The sequence below is a fragment of the Bombina bombina genome, chromosome 2, assembly GCF_027579735.1.
Source record: "Bombina bombina isolate aBomBom1 chromosome 2, aBomBom1.pri, whole genome shotgun sequence".
NCBI lineage: Eukaryota > Metazoa > Chordata > Amphibia > Anura > Bombinatoridae > Bombina > Bombina bombina.
The window spans coordinates 961,374,964-961,398,553 of NC_069500.1; positions in this window are offsets into that span (position 1 = coordinate 961,374,964).

Sequence of the window (23,590 nt, forward strand, 5' to 3'; positions counted from 1 at the left end):
ATTATGTTATATCCTAATTAAATTAGGAAAAATATATTTTCTAGCTTTAAACAAAAATGATTTATGAAAGAAAATATAAGAATTTTGTTGTACAGTTATGTATCCTGCACATGTTAACTGGTCTTTTAGTTGAACTTGTTGACCTATTTATCATCATGAAAGTAATAGAAATGATTCTGTCATAAGTGACAGTATAACTACCAACCTGCACAATGCTTGTCCCTACTGTATTTTAAGCAGTGATATATTTTGTCATGTAATATTTATTTTCATTTCAACTTGTATGCTCGTTTTTCATCTACAGTGCCCTTGGTGATGATGGAAATTAGTTTTATTATGACTTTTTTTAGAGGACTGACAAGCTTGGAGGAAGCCACTGCAAATGTCACTGGGGAAAGGCAACCTTATTTGGAATCATGTGCAACAAATTGAAATGTCAGTAAATAACATCCATGAATTTCCATTTAAATAACAGTGATCTATAATTGTTTCCTGTATAATGCAGTTATAAATTACCTTTTCCTTCTGCATGTCAGTCAAAGATACAAGTCTACATATCAAAAATAATGTTACAAGCCAGTGAAATAAAATGATCATACCTCAGTGGTCAGGAGAAAAGTTACAGATCAATAACTTTTAAATAGATTAAACTATAGTGTCTATGGTAATAGATTCAAACTCCATTGGGCAACACTAAAGTGTTATTTAAGTCACAAAGATGTTCTTATTAAAAGTGTAGATCAGATAAACAATATATCTTGTCTTATGATTTGAATTCCTTTGTCAAACTTTGTTTTTTTCCAATCCCTACACTTATATTAGATCATTTAATTTCCATTTTTTAAAGATACCAAATCATAAAAAATGAATCTATATGTAAAAAAAAATGTCTCTCCTCTTTTCCAGTGGAACAACATAAACTGAAAAAAAAAGACTTACCCTAGTTTAGAGTCTCTATATAAACCTGTATTTAAATGATGTTTCCAGTATAATAAACAAAATCAAGGAAATGTGTAATGTAAAATCCATAAAGGTAATTGGTTTTGCTTCTGATATAATAAATCATCATTAGTTAAATATTAAAATACATCAATGATGTGGCATGTAGTGATGTGGGACCAGAAGAAAGTTGTAAGTTCTTTGGTAGTTCAGGGCTTGGGTTAATTTGTGTTGGCTGAGTCTGTGCAATCTGGGTGGGGTTTTAGCAGAGTTTTGGCAATGTACAGTATAGGTGGTCTAAACACTAAAAGCAGAACGAAAAGGAGGAAGGACAGTAGGGCAGATTTATTACAATGCAGCAAAGTGTGAATTTTTATTACTCAAATTAGACTAAATTTGACATGTAAGACTTATTGCATAAAAAGCAAACAAAAAAAAATGCTAACTAATTAATAATAGCGTGCCGACAAAAAAGTATTGTCGTATTATAATTTTATATCACTAATAAATTTGCAATAATGCAATACTATATATAACAACACCATTAGTAAATGATTGTGCATATATTGTAGCATAATATAAATAATTAACAGCACATACAACATTTTAGAAACAGAAATAGTTACTGAACTAAATCTACAATTTACTGTAACTCTCATTACTAACACATTTTAATGTGTGAAAATGAGCATCAAAAAACACACTGTAAAACCTTGTACTGGTTATGCCATTATTGTGGTAAACAGCAGGGCTGGCAGAATAGGTGTCCACAGAATCTTTTCGGGGAGGGGGGGGGGCAATAAAGTGAAAGATGCCCAGTCAATAAACATACACATATATATAACACATATATTGGGGGGGGTATAATAAAATTAATATCCCATGCAAAACATTCTGCCTTCCAAATAGCTCACTCCCTACTGCTGTTTAACACATGCAGGGTCCAGAATTGCAGTGGCACAATACTGAGAGGGAAATAGTAAATTACAAATTCCAGAATGCTATGTAACTCCCAGAATACTGTGCTTCTTCCTACATTCAGGGGAATTAAAAGAAAATAATAAACATTCAATTCTCTTTTTTCCCCCTGTACTCTGTACTCCAGGTAGGGAGGAAAATCCAGGGGGGAATGCCCCCTTTGCGGCCTTGTGAATGCCCAAGGCCACCATCAGCGGATAAAAGGCATCACTGATGTCAGGGTCCCGCAGAGTATTTCACACGGCAGTATTATTTTTACGTCTACACATCTTGTCATCATTGCAGATGCACGGTGGGAAAGGTGGCTGCCCATAAAAATCAAACTGGTGGGGTCCGTAGGGAAGGAAATAGCACCAGCTTTTTAAAAATCTGGAAAATTACAATTCTCTGAGTTTATAGCACTCATGTGCATGCATGTCCATCCCTATAGTAGTTCCCACATGTGAAGATGAAGTAGGTAACTTGTAAAATGAATTGCACTCCCACCCTGTACTGCATCCCCCTGCAAAAAAAAACTAATGCAGTGGATAGAACCAGTCATGTTTCTTGTAGTACTGACAAAAGCAGGAAGTTCTTCAGGTTTAGATGCTGCTAAAACATTTTTATTTTAGATTTATATTTGAGTAGGCAGTCAGAGGCTGGTTAATGCTCAGTAATAAAGATGCTCCTGCCACCAAATATAAAGCTGAGCCGTTCTTTAAAAGTGCACGGTTCAGCTTTCTCCTAGGCAAGGAAAAAACATCCCCTCTTTCTCAGATCATAATGGTACAAACAGTTCAGTCCAGCACTCAATGGACAATTGCAAGTCACTCAGGAAACTGACTCCAGTCTCCAACAATATTCTCAATAATTCCAAAGCGAGTGACAGCAAACGGTAGATTTATTAGGTTACTTTACACAGTGACAAGTAGCAGCGACGTTTCGAGATTAACTCCCTTAATCATGCATGATTAAGGGAGTTAATCTCGAAACGTCGCTGCTACTTGTCACTGTTTAAAGTAACCTAATAAATCTACCGTTTGCTGTTACTCGCTTTGGAATTATTCAGATCATAATGGTAGCAGACTTGTGTGCATCTAGTTTTGTTTCCCTTTTCTGAGAGCAGCAGCACTGTGCTTCCTTTATAATCAAATCTAACGAAGTTCTGTTCTGCTCCCACAAAAGAAAAGTAAAGCTTGTTGCACACATGTCTGCTCAATATCTTAATAATGCCTCAAGTACCTTGGGTGCTGTGTACTAGAAAAGCTGTCATTAGGTGCCGCCTCTCAGTGAGGTCTTTGTGCATGGCAAGGTTCTCTATGTTGATCACTCTTCTTGGTTAGACAGAAAATACAGCATGTGCACAGCACTATGCATCTGGGTTGAGGTCCCCCTAACTTTCCATGGGCTTGTTTGATCTTACAGATAAAACAATGCAAAGGAGACACTACTTTTTTTGTTCTGCTTCAGTACATTCCCCCCTTTGAAGCATTGATAAGGTCTTACAAATCTGTGGGGCTCTGCACCTATGAAATTACAGAGCAAAGGATAATTTGTTGAATCTAAAGAAAGGTAATGTAGGCTCTGGTGTGTTTCTCTCATTCCCAACAACCTCCATGAGAAAAGTCATATTTCCATGACTGTGGAAACTACAGAGCTCCAAAATCACCAATAAAAAGAGCAGTAATCCTACAGGATACAAGAAGAAAGGTTAGTTATGTAATCTATGTAACCTATAGTATACAGAGGACAGAGGGATCTTACATACCCAGAAAAGGGGTCACATTTGAGCTTTTGTGAGCAAGTTACACAAAAATATATGTAATAAAATATGTACTAAAAATGTGTATTATGTGTGTCTGGCTTCCTGATGTGTAACACATTTATCAAACAGAAAGTCCTGTTTTCTAATTATACATAAATGTGCGGCCTAAACATTGTTTTGTTACAGGCCTTTGTGCTTTATTAACAAGCAAGAATAAGCAGATCAATATGAGCAAAAGCTACCCAAAAGCAAATAAATAGTATGTAGCATAAAAACATGATACCAGAGAATGCATGATGTCATAGAGAGCCATAAGAAACAGTGATTTCAGTGATGCACAAAACAAGTAGGGGTGCTATCCTAGACACTTATTTACCCTCTAAAGCAGGGGTTGCCAACCTTTTGGACCTCAGGGACCACTAAACTCACAATTTTTAATCTTGTGGACCACTAACATGATTTTTTTTTACACACACATGCTGTACATAGCTAGTATAACCATAGCTAAGTTTACATTATGTATATATTTACACATTTTTAAGAATTATTTTTGGAATTAACTAACTGAATGACAGAACTGACAGAATACTTCCAAATGACAGATGAAGGGTGAGTGCCAACTTTTGAGCTGGAAACAGAGAGACAGAAAGTGGGAAAAAATAATTATGTTTAAAAGGACCACAAGACTTCCAAGTTACCTCCCCAGCTAGGATTTATTCAAAACTACTTATGATCATGGACAGACATTGTAATAAATTAAGTTTATATCAGAAAGCTCTCAATATGGATGTGAGCTAACCACGACTGATGGTACTGGCAATTACTATAAAACTGGAGGGATATGGCTGATCTGCTGGATGGCAATTACTGGAATTCAGGTGGAATGGCTTTGTGCATTGGAAAATTATTAGAATGAAAAATAATTAATATTTAATAAAAAAAAAAAGAAGATGGAGGGGAGGAAGACAAACAGTGATGTAAGTCCATTTGAAAGAATTAGGAAAACTACTACAAAGAGATTTTCTTTTTTTTATATATTTTAATTCCACTATTTCAAGCCAAGACTATACCAACCTCTGCTGGCTTTAGAATGGAAGCATCTTTCTATGAGCAGCGTGCCGGGAAGGATGAGTTAAAATAAAATCTAGCTATGCAAGTTGCCCAGTACTACGCAACGTGCGTAGGGATATTGTAATTTAATTTCTCCTTTGTCGGTTTTCACTGATGTCCAGCCAGGCACTGTAGGGAGTTGCGGTGCAACGGGGGTGACACCATCAGAGGAGATGAATTCCTGCTTGATGGGGTCAAGGACCACCAACATCTTCTTGTGGACCACCAATGGTCCATGGACCACTGGCTGGCGACCGCTGCCCTAAAGCAAACTCAGATAATAGACTGTGATCCTCTCTAACACGGTTAAAAAGAAAGTAAAAAGATAAAAGGGTGGAGTGGTGCATTAAAAAAGTTAAAGGGTACACACAATTACTAAAATAAGCTCAAATCTGAAATATAATAATATAAAATCCTAAAATTACTAAATTAAAATGTCTCAAATAGATAAACATTAGATGTCAAACATATATTCATTCAACCTATTCATTTAACCAACTGTATGTTGTTGCCACAACTGCAAAAAATGAATAAATAAGTGTATTAAAAATATCTTGATATATTAAAATCTGTGTAGTAAAAGTCAATAAAGTTAAAAAAGGTGCCTCATATCACCCAAAAAGGTTGTGCAAAAAATATACTGCAAGTATATTTATCAATTCTAAGACTGTTGGCTACAAAAATGTATACCACAGCCATTATATAATGGAGGTGTATCCAGGTCTTAATAGTCAAAAATTACTAACGGTGGTGTGTTTGTAATCCACTGTGTTATCCTCATATACAGGTTATAACTGCCGTAATGACGGCCACAATGACCGGTTAATTATCCGTATAAAGTCAGTAATAAGAGATAAGTAAGGGAGCCTTACCGGACCTCTGAAGTGGTATTACGGGGATTTCTTTGAAGTTGCTGCAATTTTTCTTCTCCCAACGGTTATCCTTACAGCGTCCTGCAGCGTCCTTAAGCATGTATACTTGCTGTTGCTTTTGATAAATCACCTGACACACTCCCCTTATCAATCAGGAAATCAGTATCCCTTTGGCTCGTAATTCAAAAGTTGAAAAGTATTTGATTTTTGAATCATATCAGAGATGTATTCTTTGGAATGATCCAAGATTATCCTATTGCTCACACAAGTCTATCCTTTATGCATTTCTGCAGTGTTGCCTTTATAAAGATGACTTGTGGGAGATCATGTCCTCCTTATATATTGTACTTACACTCTCATCTGCAATATGTGTAATGTGCTATTAGTGAGCACATAAAGGTATTTTAAATATTTATCAAATTTTAGTCAACTCTTCCTGAAAGGTTGAAATACATGGACGTTATTATCAAGACGTAAAAAAACATTTATTTTTTAAAACATTTTTTAAAAAAACTACTGTGTGGTATGTGATAGAAAGAAATTAAAAAATCTATGTAAAATTGTGTGGTATTCAATCTTTACATATTTAAACTATTTTGGAATAAATCAACATTTGCAGTTTGTTATTGAAATTACATTTCTTATAGATATTATTTCTCCATTCTTCATTCATATGTTGGATTTAAATAGAATCAAGTAAAGAGGTAGGAGTTTTAATGGGAAGTGTGATAACAAACTTAATCTGATTATGAAATGTTATGTTCTCAGGACTAGTTAAATGGGTTCAGGTCTAATTTGGCATTTAGACCCCTGGGTGTTAGTGATCTAAAGTTAAATATAATTTCTGCTTCACTATATAGCATTGCCTGTGTAATATTCCCTCCTCATTGTAATTTTACTTTTTTAATACCCCAATACTTCAAGCCATCTGTTTTTTGGTTGTGGCATTCCTTAAAATGTTTGGATAAAAGGTGGTCTTCAAAGCCTTTTTCTATGTTCAAAAGGTATTGTCTGATTCTATCTCTCAGAGGCTGCCCCGTTTGTCCTAAATACGTTTTTTTTATATGGACATTGGATATGGTATATAATATTACAATTAGTGCATCTAATAATATCTTTAATGAATACTTTACAATTGGAATTAGTAGATTCAAATTTGTTTGCTTTATTACTAAATTTGCAAGCCTTGCACTTATGGAAAGGGAAAAAAACCTTATAGTTTATTTTCCTTCTAAGTCTACATTACATTTTCCTTGTTTTTTTATATTCACTGGGTGCTAGAATATTTTTCAATGTTTTGGCTCTTTTATAAATAATTCTGGGTTTTTCATCTAGAATCTCATTGAAAAAGGATCTTTCTTGACAAGATGCCAATGCTTATTAAGGATTTTCTTTATTAGTTTGAAATCTGAACTATACTGTGTCAAAAAGACTGTATCAAAACCCGTTTCTTTCTCTATTTTTTCTCGTATTCAAATTTGTTATGGTTTCCCTATTCTTCTACTCTGCACTAGTCTTTGCTTCTATTATCAATTCTTTGTTATAACCCCTTTCCAAACACTTTGATTGTAATACCTTGGCTTGTTCATTATAGTCTTCAAAGTTTAATTTTCCATTGATCATGGTGGCAGCTGTTAAAATGTATGTAATTATTAGAAACAACTTTCTTAAAAAAGTTTTGGTTTTAATTATTTTGTCTTTTACTTCTACTGTAATATCCAAGAAATTAATATTTTGCCTGCTGAATTCATGGGTAAATGACAGACCCCATTCATTTTTGTTTAGATCTTCCATAAATATATTTAAAAGTTCTTTGCCTCCTCACAAAATAATAAAAATAGCATCAATATACCTTTTAAAAAGCACAAGGTTTGCACCCCATTCTGTATCAGTGATGTGAGTTTGTTCAAATTGTCCCATGAACAGATTTACATAACTGGGCGCAAACCTCGTGCCCATGACAGTTCCTTTAATTTGGAGAAAGTACTCACCATTGAAAGTAAAAACATTGGTTTTTTTTTTTGATGAACGCAATACACTGTAATATAAAATCAGTTTGTTTAATGGGTATGTTGTCATCTTTATGTAAATAAAAATTTAACAGCTTCTAGACATAGAGAGTGGGCTACATCTGTGTATAAAGCATTCATATCACATGTGACCATTAAAAAGTTATCTTCTAACACTATATTATTTAATAGATTTAAAAAATGGGTGGAGTCCCTTATGTAGTAGGGTAGGTTAATCACATATTGTTTTAGAAATTAGTCTACTTATTGTGATATATTTGATGTCAGTGAATTAATGCCAGAAATGATAGGCCTACCTGGTGGTTTAATAAGGGATTTAAGGATCTTGGAAAGATACTAAAAATAGGAGTGATGGGTTCTAGTTTTCTTAAAAAATTAAATTAATTATCTTTGATTATTTTCTCCTGCTTAGCAGTGATTAGTCATTTTTCCATTTTGTACCTTAATAGGGTTTGATTTGAATATTTTATAAGTTATCTCATCATTCAAAAGGTGGTAAGATTCTTCCAGATAATCTTCAGCTTTTAAAATTACTAAACCCCCTTCCTTATCTGCTGCTTTTATTATAATATATGGGTTGTCTTTTAACTCTTTAAGCATAAGGTTTTCTTTTCTGGTGAAATTTGATTGATGACTCTGTTTATTATTGCTTTTTTGTAATTCTTCTTTTATTGATTTCTCAAATAATTCAATATATTTGTCCTTTTCTTGAGTTGGGTAGAAAGTGGATTTTAATATTAGATATGTGTGGTTATAATAGCCCTTTCATCTAATTATTTTTGTATATTCAGAGAACTTTCAATAAGATTTTTTAAGAAATATCTCTTTAGTGTGAGCTTTCTCACAAACTGGTTGATGTTAATCACTGTGTTAAATTTGTTGATTCTACAAGAAGGAGCAAAGGATACATCTTTGCTCAGATTTTTTTCTTGCTCCTTGTTTAAAGAGATTTTACTCAAATTAAATATACATCCTGTTTTAGTTACTTCCATCTTTTTTATCCCTGTTCTTCTTCCCCTTCCTCTCTTTCCTCTAGTCTTCCTTTGCTTCTCTATAACCATTCTTTTTCTTTTGGTATGTCTGTTTTTTTCCATGAGGGGCCTATTCCCCCTCCATTATATTGCGCATTATGTGAATGGGGTTTAGTCCATTCTCTATTTCTTGGGTATTTATAATCCTTTCTATTTACTCTTAGTGATGGGGGGGGTATTTCTACCTATTTCATGTGTTTCTGAGTTTGTTGTCAAAAGTGGTAGAGTCTCTTTCATTCACTTCCGTGTTATAACCACTTCTATGATTATATACTCTATGTAGATTGTTACACCGCTATTGATGATTATTATAATATTGGTTATAATTCTGATGTGTATATTTCTCATCTCTTTTCTAAGAATTGTATTGATGAATGTTGTTATGCCTCCTTCTCTATTTTGAAAATTGTGATTTGGTATCGTTATTAAATTGTTGGCCTTTATTAGTTTTTCTAAAAAATGCATTAATAGTGTTCTCTCTTTGGTTCATGATCTTACTGCTATTGGCATCTGTTTGTGGTGTTTTAGGGACGTCATTCTGTTCTACTTTGTCATTGCATGTATAGTACTGTTCATCCCTATTATATTTTTTCCATTTATTATCAATTATTTCAATTTTAATATTGGTAAAATTTTCAATAATCATTTTTTGTTTACCTCTGTATTCTGGATCTTCTATATGATTGGTTAGTGATTCTTTTAAATCTGAAATATTTTTTTCTACATTTTCTAATGCTCTAGTTCTTGCTTTCACTAGGACTTTCATAAGGTTAATCAATGCCTTTTCTAAAATATAATTCCATTCTATGTTAAGCTCATCATCTAAAGTGAATGTGCAGTTCTTTTTTTAGATGTAAACCCCTTGGGGCCATTCCTTCATTTATATATTTCTGAGTGAATGTTAACTCTGCTTTATATTTAATTTCTTTAATTAAAGAGTTTACTAATATTTGATAAATGTTTAAAATACCATAATGTGCTCACTAATAGCACATTACAAATATTGCAGACAATGAGAGTGTAATTGCACCTTTAAGAGGTACAATATATAAGGAGGACATGATCTCCCACAAATCAACTTGATAAAGGCAACACTGCCGAAACGCATAGAGGATAGACTTGTGTGAGAAATAGGATAATCTTGGATCATTCCAAAGAATACATCTCTGATACGATTCAGAAATCAAATACTTTTCAACTTTTGAATTACAAGCCAAAGGGATAACTGTTAGCTGATTTGTAAGGGGAGTGTGTCAGGTGATCTCCCGAGAAACAGCAGCAAGTATACACGCTGCAGGACGCTGCAGGACACTACAGGATGCTGTAAGGATAACCGTTGGGAGAAGAAAAAATGCAGCAACACATAAATCCCCGTAATACCACTTCAGAGGTCTGGTAAGGCTCCCTTACTTATCTCTTATTACTGACTTTATACGGATACTTAACCATCATTGGGGCCATCATTGTATCAGTTGTAACCTCTATATCAGGACAATACAGTGAATTACAAACACACCACTATCAGTCATTTTTTACTTTTATCCCTTTGAGTGCTGACGGCTCTAACTAGCACCCTCCCACCTTGAGGGAGATCTGGGGGCTCCCACCTGCTCCTACCCCGGCGATCGTGCCTGTAGAGTGACAGGCATTGCCGGGGCTTCCCGTTTTGCGTGGTGATGTCACGTCACGCGCAATAATGTGTTGACGTCACTGCACAACTTTATTTATACTTAACAATGCTAAGTAGAGGAGCAGGGGGCATGCTGCTTAGAAGCCTGTTTCCCAGGCATCTAAGCAGCTACAGATCCCCAAGACCCACCATTGGAAAGTTAATTGCCTAACCTTTTCAACAGTGTAAGTCTTGGGGGTCTGGGGAAAAAACTTTAACAAATATTGTTCAAAAAATAAAAAAAATCTTAGCACCCAGGTTGGAAAGTGCTTATCACTCAAAGGGTTAAGACCTGGACACACCTCCATTATATAACAGCTGTGGGTTACATTTTTGTAGCCAACAGACTTAGAATTCATAAATGTTCTTGCAGTATATTTTTTGCACAACCTTTTTGGGTAATATGAGGCATCTTTTTTAACTTCATTGACTTTTAATACACAGATTTTAATATATATCAATATATTTTTAATACACTTATTTATTCATTTTTTTGCAGTTGTGTCCACAACTACAACATACAACATAGGTTGAATGAATATATGTTTGACATCTAATGTTTATCTATTTGAGACATTTTATTAATAATACATTTTTTGAGGATTTGATGAATTTACCTTTTAGAGTTTTCGCTTGTTCTTAGAGAAATCCAAGAATTGATATTATTATATTTCAGATTTGAGCTTATTTTAGTAATGTGTGTACGCTTTAGCTTTTTTAAAGTGCCACTCCACCCTTTTATCTTTTTACAGTGATTTCAGTGATGAAATACTGTAAAATTTCACAGGAAAAATGTGTTAATACCAGAATTTAACTTTTTATTCCAATGCAAAAAAAGTTAAGGACATGTTTGTTTTTACTAGCCATTTGAGAAAAACTTACACCATGTTACCCAGTAACCCTTCATTTCATAAAAGAAGGTTATATATTTATGGAGTGGAAAAAACATATTATGGGGTAGATTTATTAAAGTGCGAGCGGACATGATACAATGTAGCGTATCATGTCCCCTGCACATCGATAATAGCCGACAGCATACGCTGTCGGCATTTATCATTGCACCAGCAGTTCTTGTGCCACTAGCAGGGGGTGTCAATCAACAGGTGGACAAGTCATGGAGCAGCGGAAAGGCTCATGCAGAAACAGGGGCATCAAGCTCCATACGGAGCTTGATAAATCTGCCCCTAAGTGTCAGAGATGAAACCAGGAACTTTAATGTATTGTTGTGTTTTAATTTGAACACTGATATTGTTTTAATATCTCCATTTAGGGCCAGATTACGAGTGGAGCACAAATTAATGCTCCTAATTGAGCGTTAATTGCTGTAGAATTAAGATTTTTGCGTTCTTCGGTTTGTGCTCATATTATGAGTTGAAAGGAAACTGGTTTCGCTCTTGAGCGCAAAAATACACAGTTAGAATAATTTCATGCGCGTTCAGGTATTCCTCCATAGAAGTCAAAAGAGAAAAAAGTGTAAAAAAAACCTAACTCCTTACTCTCGCACAAACCCGATCACATATTCTCATTTGGGCTAACCCAACATGAAAATATGATTATGTCATATTCCAATGTTCTTTACAAAACAGTGAGGTGCAGTTGCATCCCTCTAAGGCATGTGTGCAAGGCGGCCACATCTGGTTACCCCTTTTTCTCTTAGGGTGACCTAAGAGCATTTGCATAAACACAGAAAAAAACATAGAGATGCACTCAACTAGGCTTAGAACTGAAGCTGGAAATATTTCCTTGCTTAGTCCCTCCTTACTCCAAGGGCACAAACTCTTTCTGCACACTATGGCTTTCACAAAGGTAGAATCTCCTGTAGCATATCAGTCTGACCCTTTCAAATGACAGTCCAGCACCATAATACCAGGCAAATCTCCTTTGAACAAGGGAAAAAAAAACAACCCAGACATACTTTTCGACCTCTATGGGCCTCGTCAGTGAAGTGCAGTTGCATCCCTCTAAGGCATGTGTGCAAGGAGGCCACATCTGGTTACCCCTGCACCTCAACTGCACCTTACTGACAAGGCCCATAGAGGCTGAAACGTACATCTGGGGTTTGTTTGTTTTCCCTTGTTCAAAGGAGATTTGCCTGGTATTTCGGTGCTGGACTGTCATTTGGCCTTCGTGAAAGGCATAGTGTTCAGAAAGAGTTTGTACCCTTGGAGTAAGGAGGGACTAAGCAAGGAACTATTTCCAGCTTTAGTTCTAAGCCTAGTTGAGTGCATCTCTATGTTTTTTTCAGCTTTTAATATAAGAAATATTTTTTTATGATGACAGCACATAAACTCACCGTCACAGGTAAAATGTGTTAACAGATGAGTTCTGTACACAAATAATTTTAAATACGACTTTGTATTTAAAACATGGTCACACAAATCTATTTTAGTTTCCATTTATCATTTCTAATTTTCAATATTTGACATTTCTGTTTTAAAGTGAAGCATTTATTAACATTAATAAAATATAAAAAGCTCTCTTTATTTAAGACAACAAGGTTGATTTTTATAAGTTCATAGTCTTTTACTCTGTCTCTGAATGTCCTTAAAACTTTGAAAAATCCAGATTTCAATATAAAAATCAGATCAGTATCAGTAAAATCAATTTTTTTTAACACAAAGTAACATAATATATTATCTAGATCAACATAAAAATTTAAGAAGAAGTCAGCTCGCCTTCGCTTTAGTGGACGAACAAGTAAGAGTGTAAAGCACACCCATTCTCTCCCATGACCAATCGCATAAGAGAAGGGACTGTCAATCACCCAGAGCAAGCAAACTCTTGGCGATTTCTCCTCACCACCTTAGAGGTGGCAAAGAGTGTAAGAATAAGCAGTCATCTTAAATTGCGGGAAGCAGGCTCGCATATGCAAACTTGCCCCGCAAGGGCTCTAGAGCAGCGTTACAGTTCTTCATACATGGAGCCCTAAATACCAAGTTATTTATTTTTTTATTTGTATGCATGTATTTCTTGCACAAAAATAAAATAAAAACTCCAAGCTTAGAATAAGATTCCAATTTCATGAAAATTGGTGTAGTACTTTTGACAGTATTCTATTCTAAATGAATATCCTTTCCTGCATTCACATTTGCATATTTTAACATGCTAATATATTAAAAATAAGAACTCGTAAAATAAGAATTAGTAAAATTATTAGATAAAGCACATAATAAAGGAATTATTAATGGGAAGGAATATGGTTTTTTAAATATAGAATACCCACGAATACCAATTTTTTATTACCTCCCAAAAATACATAAATCCCTAAAAAATCCCCCGGGTAGGCCTATAATTTCCGGGGTAGAATCTATTTCTTCAAATTTGTCAGAATATGTGGATAGTTTCCTTCAAGACTATGTAATTCACCTCCCATCCCATTTGAAGGATTCTACAGAATTAATAAAGATTTTAAAAAATATTAAATGGGAAAAAGATTTTATTCTAGTAACATGTGATGTGTGCTCTTTATACACGAGTATTAAGCACACTCTAGGTTTACAGGCAGTAGAATACTTTTTAAATAAGAGGGGAGAAATGCCCATAGAACAAATTCAATTTTTACTCGATAGTATATCTTATATTTTAAATAATAATTACTTTAATTTTAATAATCAATTTTACTTACAAATAAAAGGAACGGCGATGGGCACCAAGTTCGCCCCCAGTTATGCAAACCTTTTCATGGGATTCATAGAAGAAAAGTTAATTCATGGATCACACTGGGAGGCGAACTTGGTGCTCTATCGTCGTTTCATAGATGACATAGTTTTAATATGGAAAGGGGATAAGGAAATTTTAGATATGTTTTTAGAGGATTTTAATAACAATGAATTTGATATTAAATTAACTTATGAAATCAGCACTAGCAATATAAGCTATTTGGATGTAGATATTGAAATACATAACAATGAAATTATTACAAAAACTCATTTTAAGGAGGTTGATTCAAACGGTTACATTCATAGTAACAGCTGTCACTATAAAAAATGGTTAGAAAATATTCCCAAAAATCAATTTCTACGAATAAGAAAAAATTGCACTAGACAGGAGGATTTTGAACTACAGGCCAATCATTTGGAGGGGAAGTTCAAAAAGAGAGGTTATAATAAAGAACTTTTAAACACTGCTAGAGTGGAAGCTAAAAGAAAAACTCAGCAAGATCTATTACAAAGTAGAATGAGAAAAGAGTGCAATAATGAATTTCTAAATATCCCTTTTATTACGGATTATAATATCAATCATAACAAATTAAGAGATGTTCTTAATAAGCACTGGCACTTACTTCAAAGAGATCCCTATATTGGTGAATCTCTTACTGACAAACCAAAAATAGTGTTTAGAAAAACAAAGAATTTTAAAAATATATTAGCACCTAGCACTTTTAAACCTATGAAACCAAGTTTAAGAGATGTAGACCTAAAAGGACACAAAATAGAGGGATATTTCCCTTGTATATCTTGCAAAGCCTGCAAGTATAGCAGTAAAAAAACTAGTGTAAAATCAAGTGTAACTCAAAAAGAATATAAAATTAGAGACCAGATAAAATGCTCTGATAAAAATGTTGTGTATATAATAGAATGCCCATGCCATAAGCAATACTTGGGAGAGACCTCACGTATGTTGAGGGACAGAATTAGAGAACATATCCTAAATATAGAAAATGGATATGAAAAACATTTGCTCTCTAAACATTTTAAAGAAGAACACAATCAGAATCCGAAAGGCATGAAATACTGGGGCTTGAGAAAGATTAAACAAGATTGGCGTGGGGGAGATATTAATAAGAAACTTTTAAGGTCAGAAGCAGAGCTAATTTTTAACTTTAAAACCCTTACTCCCTTAGGCCTTAATGCAGAGCTAGATCTTAATCCTTTTATATAATGTATTTTTAAATAATACATTTTAAAATGATGCAGATGATATGATTTTATTAATTATAGAAATATATATTTTTTACAAAAAGATTTTAAAGTATATGACAAGTTTTAATATATAATTTTAATATATAATTTTAAAATTCATTTTGTATTTAATAATAGGAAAGAAATACTCAATAAATAAATACATCTATATTATATTAGTTTTGGTATAGATTCATTTAGATTAACATGAAAGTTGTTTAAAAGAAGGTAGTTAGGAGTTTTGAATTTGGGCTATTAATAATTTATTATCATTATTATATTCTGAATACTCTATTAGATAGAATTTATCAAGTAAGGGAATAAATGCGATTAAATCAATTATTGTTTCCATTTTCACAAAATGTCCGTTGGATTAAATGTATTCTATTATGTCTATAATTAAATGTTCCATTTTCAAAAGAATAAGTTGGGAAAATTGAAGAAGTAACCGAGAAGTAACTGAAAGACAAGTTGTCCCTTTAAGAAAAGACATATCCCTTTAAAGATATCTGCATAAGAAGGCTGCTGTACAGGAACAGACTCATCTTGAAAAAAGCATTAAGCTGAAACGCGTAGATGAGTGAGGATCGTGTCCGTTCAGCTGGCCAGCTTTTATAACGGAATTGTTATCCCTATACACAGCAGCCCAATCGTGCAAGTACCACGGGTGATTAAGGAACCAAGAAAAACCTCTAGAGACCTTACTACTAAACACCCTTGAAAGATATCGATACCTTTGAGGAATTACATTACGGAATTTTAAAAAAACTGCCACCGGTAACCCGACCTGGCTATTGGAGCAGCGGAGTAATCACGTGACACACACGTCACAGCCGAGGTAACGGCTAGTTTGGAGACACTAACAGCGCTGCAATAGAAGGAATAGCAGTGTCGGGGAAAGGTAAAAGAAATAAAAAACCTTTCGGATTCTGGTGAGTGACTATCAGTTTTTATTTTGGGACATTTTAACCCACGCATATAGAGGATACAAGGGATTGTCTGTTATGAATACTGTTTTAACCAACGACTGCTAATCACCCAATGTATAAAACATACAGCAATAAGAAAGATCTTTTTGGGGACTGAAAAGACTAAAAATAGCAACATAAAGACGACAACGTATTTATTGTGTTAACATATGGTTACAAGAAGAAAAAGTTTTTTCGAATACATAAAAGGAACATTGTTGCAGATATATTTGCGGTCTAATAGAACCGTGTCTATGTTTGCCCCTAAGCATTTGGGATATTAAGTTGTGTTAAACAAAAAGCAGCTTATTAAGATATTATTAACTATAAGGTGCACCTTATAATATTTTAAAGTGTTTTAATATATATTGTGAAAATAAAGTATACATTGAATTTATTATAAATTTTTTAGTAGTTATACTTTACTATATGGTAATACTGCATTTATAATTTAATTTATTTCCGAATAGAAAATAGGTAGAGCTGTTTGCAGCGCACTCTGTTTCTTCTGCATTATATTTATATTTGGTGTGGGTTTTTGGGAAACCACACAGTATAGAGTTGCTTTATTCTACCACCAAGGGTTTACTTTTCCTGTTGTTTTCAAAAATAAGAACTCTATTTACTTTGAAATGTTAGGATTTGTGGATATTTGTACAGCAAACTGACAAATTTCAGAAAAAATGCATTTTTCCAAATAAAAGTTAGAAGTATTTGAAGAAAATAATTAAACATAGAATTTTAGAAAAAAAAATATTTTGTGAATCAGACAGAGCATTTATTTTTAAAAAAGTTTCCAGTTTATTTCTTTTTTTTTTTTTTTTTTTTTTTGTAATACCTTTTTATTGTACTCCCCAAGACATAACATCATTTCATAAACAAGCATCGGCAAAACACTCCATATCAGTAAATAAAAAAAAAGAATTATCAAAATACATATATTTTGCCATGATCCACTTTGTCTTACTGGATTTTTCCTTTTTTTTCCAAAATTACATAAATCACAAGAAGGAAAAAAAATAATAAATAAATAATAATAAAAAAAAAATAATAATTTAAAATATTTCCTCTTTTTCCTCCCCACCTCCCCCCTCCGCCTCCACGCCGGGCCTCAGTCTTACACCCACCTATACCCTCATGTTTTATGGACCAATACTAATCCATGCGGTTGGCAATTTCCCTAAAAGTACTAATTCCGCGAAACTGATAGATGAACAGAACGGGGAAAGGATCTGTCTTTGAACCAAAACCGGATAAGACTTGATAATAGGTAATCATCCCTGGAGAAAATCATCGATTCTCTTCGCAGAGGCATCCTTTAAATGAAATGATTCAAAGATTACTTGTTCTTGGATTTCTTTAAGAACAAGCGAAAAACTCGGTACTCTGTTCGCCTTCCAATTCTTAAGAATAAGATGGCGAACCGCCAAAATTATCGTATTCAAAATACGGGTTGAGCGAGAATGTCTACTATCGGGGGAGATAAACAATAAAACCACATCTTGTACCGAAAAAGAAGCATTTATATCGTAAAGGGCATTAAACCAAAAACAGACTTTAAGCCATAATTGATTGATTTTGGGACAGAACCAAAACATGTGGAATAAATCTGCTTTGTAAAAGGCACACCGAGGACAATTACTTGAACTAGAAGCGAAAAATTTTTGAATTTTGAGCGGATGCAAATAAAAATTGTTCAAAAGCTTCATATGTGATTCTTTCCAGCTCATGGATATCCTACATTTATTTAACATGTTGAAACTTTGTATGATCCTCTCATTATCAATCTCAGAAATAACCGGATACAACCAATTGCTAATTTTATCCAGGTATGTTTCACCTTGTTTTGACAACATAATGTCGTACATCAAAGAAATGGATGTGACTCCACCGTTAAATTTTTGAATTAGAGTTCTGATATCCGACCAAGCCTCCACCCGCCCATTCGTACAATTCTGCTTGTGTATATAGTGACGAATTTGAAAATAGGCAAACAAGTCAGATCTAGGTAAATCATAGGTTTGAAAAATCTGTTCCGCTGTATTTATCAGATAATTTTCGTCCAACAATTGCTTAACCAGCGATAAACCTTTATTTGCCCAAGATTTAAATACCTTATGATAAATACCTGGTATGAACTTGGGGTTACCTTGTATGGGAAGAAAATCTGAAAAGGAAGGATCTATTCCTGTCACAGTACAAAACTTCTGCCATGCTATAACAATATTTTTGAAGGATATCATTCTACAGATATTAGACGGGAGCTGTCTAGGATTACAATGCAGAATAGCTTTTAACAAGAAAGGATGAATATAGAATGCTTCTTCTTGGCCAGTTATTAAGTGGGTTTCAGCAACCCAATCAAGAGCAAATTTTACCAGGGCCGCTATATTATATAGCTTGACATCAGGTAAAGCCAAGCCCCCAGCGCCAGTCTTCTGCATAAGCCTCCCCAACGCTATTCTGGGTTTTTTATCCTTCCAGACAAATTTAGAAAAATAACCGTATAATTTTTTTAATATCTGAATTAGATATTAAAAAAGGTAAATTTTGCATAGCATAAAGAATACGAGGGAAGATGATCATTTATATTAAATTTACCTTTGCAGAAATCGACAGAGGATAAGACGCCCAAAGCTGAAGATCCTCTTTAATTTTTACTAATAAAGGAGAATAATTTGCAGCATACCATAACTTTGGATTCCTGTGTAACTCTAATCCAAGATATTTAATAGTATTTACGAGTTTGAATGGAATATTCTTCATACATGAAGGACTGTTACCAGAACACATCAGTTCACTTTTCTCAAGATTAACTAAATAACTCGAAAATGAACTGTACTCTGCAAGAGTTTGTACAATTACTGGGATACATTGATAGACATTATCTATCTACAAATAGCAACATATCATCTGCATAAAGCAGGGTCTTAAGACAGTATGAACCTACTGAGATACCAGTTAACACATCACGAAATCTAACCGCTAAAAGTTCTAATGCTAAATTAAATAAAAGAGGGGATAATGGGCAGCCCTGCCTGGTACCTCGATATAAAATTATCTTTGAAGACTGAATGCCATTCACCAACAGATAGGAAATAGGGTTTGAATAGATTTTATGAATATATCGAATAAAATTACCTAAGAACTCAAAATTTTCCAGAGATCGAAATAGATGTTCCCAAGCAATAGAGTCAAAAGCCTTGACTGTGTCTAAAGTCAAAACAGCCGAATCAGATATTGGCGTCTTATTTGACTCTTGAACTGAACTCCATGCGTAATCTAAAAAGGTGGTAAGTTTTCGAATATTCTTAGTCGGGTTTCTTGAAGATATAAACCCTGTCTGGTCCATATGAATCAACATCTGTAAACAACAATTAAACCTAGCAGATATAATCGCGGCCATTATTTTATAATCAGTGTTGAGAATTGATATTGGCCTATAAGAGGCCGGATCTTCCGGGTTTTTGCCTTTTTTCAAAATAAGTGAAATGTTTGCAGCCGCAAAATAATCTGAAATATTATTCTCTAAAAGATAGTAATTATTGTATAGATCTTCCAGTACTGGTACCAATTCCTCTTTACAGGCTTTAAAGAATTCAGCAGGGAGCCCATCGGGGCCAGCTGCTTTGTTCAATTTAAGTCTGTCAATTGTGTTACTTATCTCCTCTTGGGTTATCGGTTGATTTAGCATTACCAACTCATCTACTTGGATCTTAGGAATGCTAATTTTGGACCAGAAAGCATTTTGAGTATGTAGATTGATATCAGTCGCAGTATACAATTGTTGATAAAACTTATGAAATACCTGGCAAATTTCAGCTGGTTTAAAAAACCTGTCATCGCCACTTTTAATAACAGGGATAAAATTCCTCTTTTTTCTATTTCTGGTAAGACGCGCCAAGTATTTTGCAGAGCACCCATGAAAGCTCTTATACTTTAAATTGAGTCTTGTCTCCTCCTCCTGAGATTTTTGTTTTAAAAAGACCTCTCTTTCCTTTCTAGCCTCCAGATAAATTGACCAATTCAGAGGGGAAGGATCAGAATGAACTTTCCTATAAGCCACCTTAACATTATTAGCAAATTGAAACCCCTGCTCCTTAATCTTTTTAGAGCGTTTACTCATATAAGCAATAATTTCTCCACGCATTACAGCTTTGGCGGTCTCCCAGAAGATCTCGACTTTGTGCCTGCATTCAGAATTAAATCTTGAAAATTCATGCCATACATTTTTAATCCAGGATGTAAATCTGGCATTAGCATATAAGAAACGCGGAAAACAAAAAACGGGTCCCGCGGGACCAGCCACTTCTGGTCTAATAAAAAACAAAGAAATAATAGCATGATCAGATATCACAAACTCACCAATACCAGCTTTATCTTGTCGTACCGCTAATGCTTCTGAGATTAAAAAGAGATCGATCCTGGAAAAGTTCCTATAGGCCTTAGACTCACATGTAAAAGCTGGAACCCGAGGATTTTGGATTCGCCAAATATCAATCAAACCGAATTTATTGCAGAATTTATTAAAGTATTTCGCATTTTTCTCATATTCTGCAGCGTTCTTTTTCCAAAACGATCCAATACTGGGCAAATAGTCATGTTAAAATCTTCACATATAATTAAATTTTCCCTTTGATACTGAAATATTTTATCTTGAATCTGATCCCAAAATGCTATTGAAAATTTAGTTGGTGCATAAATATTGCAGAATATATATTTTATACTGTTAACCATGACTTGCAATAGAATATATCTGGCTACGGGATCAATCACAACATTAATAATTTTATAACTCAAGTCCTTGTGAAATAACACAGTGACTGCCCGTTTTCTGCAAGGACTAGAAGAAGAAATTACTTTACCAACCCAATTTATTTTGAGTTTGGCCGCTTCAGCCCCGTCCAGATGTGTTTCCTGAAGAAACACTATATCTGGCTTTTCTTTAGCAAGCATCTTAATAATTAATTTACGCTTGCCCGGAGAGGAGATCCCTCCCACATTCCATGATAGTATTTTAAACCGAATTTCCGTCATCTAGTCTCGTTTGACTTGAACATGCCAATAAAGGCCATAAAAAAAAACACACGTCGGGCGGGGAAAACTGACAGGGAGGGGAAGAGAAGAGAGGGTGAGAGAAAAGAGAAAGAGAAAAAAAAACAAAAACAAAAACAAAAAAAAAAAAAACAGATATATCACAATTTGCAGTTGCTCCATTTTAACTAAGACTCTCAACACCTCTACATATAATATAAAGCAATGACTTATTAACACTGCACATATCTGTGAATAAAAACAGGTAAAAAAACTTGACATGGAGAAAACCAAACATATTATAACTATTTTACATGTCAGAACAAAATTCCAAGGCCACCTTCTGCCTACTATTCTTCTCTTGTCTTCAAATTCCATTAAGAATCTAGGGTCTTTATGTACTCTTTAACTTCTGCAGCTTCATTAAACGTAAATTTAACCCCCTTATTTTCAACAATGATTCTAGCTGGATAGAATAAACTGGCTTTTATGCCTCTGCTAATCAACTGTGAGCAGAAGGGTGCCATTATTCTTCTCCACGCGGATGTCTCCGCAGAGAAGTCTTGGAACAGCAATATCTTGCTATTCCCAAATTCCAAGGTGGCCGCTTTCTTTGCTAACTTTAATACCTCTAACTTGTCCTGAAATTTAAGCATTTTAACAATACACATCCTAGGTTTTGCTGACCCAGAAGCTACATCTCTCCTTGGGCCCACTTGATGTGCCCTTTCAATCGCTAAGGGGAGCAGATGAGCTGCTACACCAATAGTCTGAGGGAGAGTGACAGAAACAAATTTAACCAGGTCATCAAACTCAGGGGATTCCGGTAGGCCGATAATTCTAATATTATTACGCCTGGAGCGATCCTCGAGATCCTCCAGGCGTAATTGCATATTATTTAGTTTGGCTTCTTGGGCTTGGATAATACCCTCTTGGATCGCTACCTTGTCTTCTACTGTGGAGATTCTATTTTCTGCTTCCCCTATTCTGATAGAAAATTGTTTAACCTCCACAGAGAGTGTTGCTATCTCCGTGGAGATAACCCCAAGTTCCTTTTTTATTCCCTCAAATTGTGGAGAGAAAATGGCTGTGAGTTGACCAATTAGCACCTGGGTTTCAATAACCGTGTATACATTCTCAGAAGATGAATCCACACTGGTATCACCCAACTTAGTATTTTTTTTCTCTCTGGATTTCACGGGCATTTTGGGTGAATTATTTTTTCCGTGAGTTATAAACTTTTCCATTAAGTGACAAAAAAAAAAAGGAAACTACAAACCAAAAAAAACCAGTGATATCTACGTGCAATAACCTATCTCCCTTTCCCTTATCCCCTCCTTTCCCCCCTTCTTCTGTTTCCCTTATTCCTGGTTCACTTTAGTCTTAAGTGAGCTCTATCTTCTGTTCTAAGATAGAAGTGTGTCTGTGTATTGACTAAATTCTAACTATCTATATGATAGAATAACCTTGTGAGTCAATGTGACAATAAGTATAGTGATTACACACACTTTAACATATGGTGCATTGGACCTAAGCCCCCCCCCCAAAAAAAAAAATACACGGAAAAATGGATAACAACAATAAGAAAAAAAAAAAAAGTTAGATTCCAGTCCCAAAACAGCTTCTTGTATCCAAATGTCTAGACAAAACAATTAGGTCTCTGCGCCGTCTGGTTATATTTATCAATGTAACTCCTTCTAGCTGACACTTGTAACCAAAACTATAAGAACAAGATAAGCCCCTCAATCTATCCTTCCAAGACTTATTCGGCCTGAGATTTATGTATATGAAAGTTCAGTCCGTCCTGAGTTTTTTAAGCAAAAAGTCTTGTATTTAAGAAAACAGTCTCCGGATCCTTAAGGGAGCTGATGGTCCCAATTATAACCCCAGGTAACTCTTTGGTAGCTTATTATGTTAAAGTGGAGGCCTGCTGTAGTATGAGAGAACCAACCAGTTAAGGAGGGCAGCAATGCAGAGAAAAAAAATAAACCAAGAACAAAAAATACACCAGCTCCTTCTGTATTTTGAGGGGATAAATAGTGTTCATCAACAGTTCATATCCACAAACATTGTTTAACATACTTTGACTGCTTTTAGCATACACCAGATATTGAGTAAGTATAGCCTTAACAAACTTGGAGGGCTGTTAGAGCAAAAAAGGATGACACACTGATACTTGCGAGAGAGTGGAAACACTGCTGGACCAGGGATCTTTCGGCTGGAATATTCTCGTATCACCAACCTACTCTCCTACTGTTCGTTTCCCAGCTCCTCCGCAGCACTTCGAGGTACCCAGCACGACAGTTGAAACTGG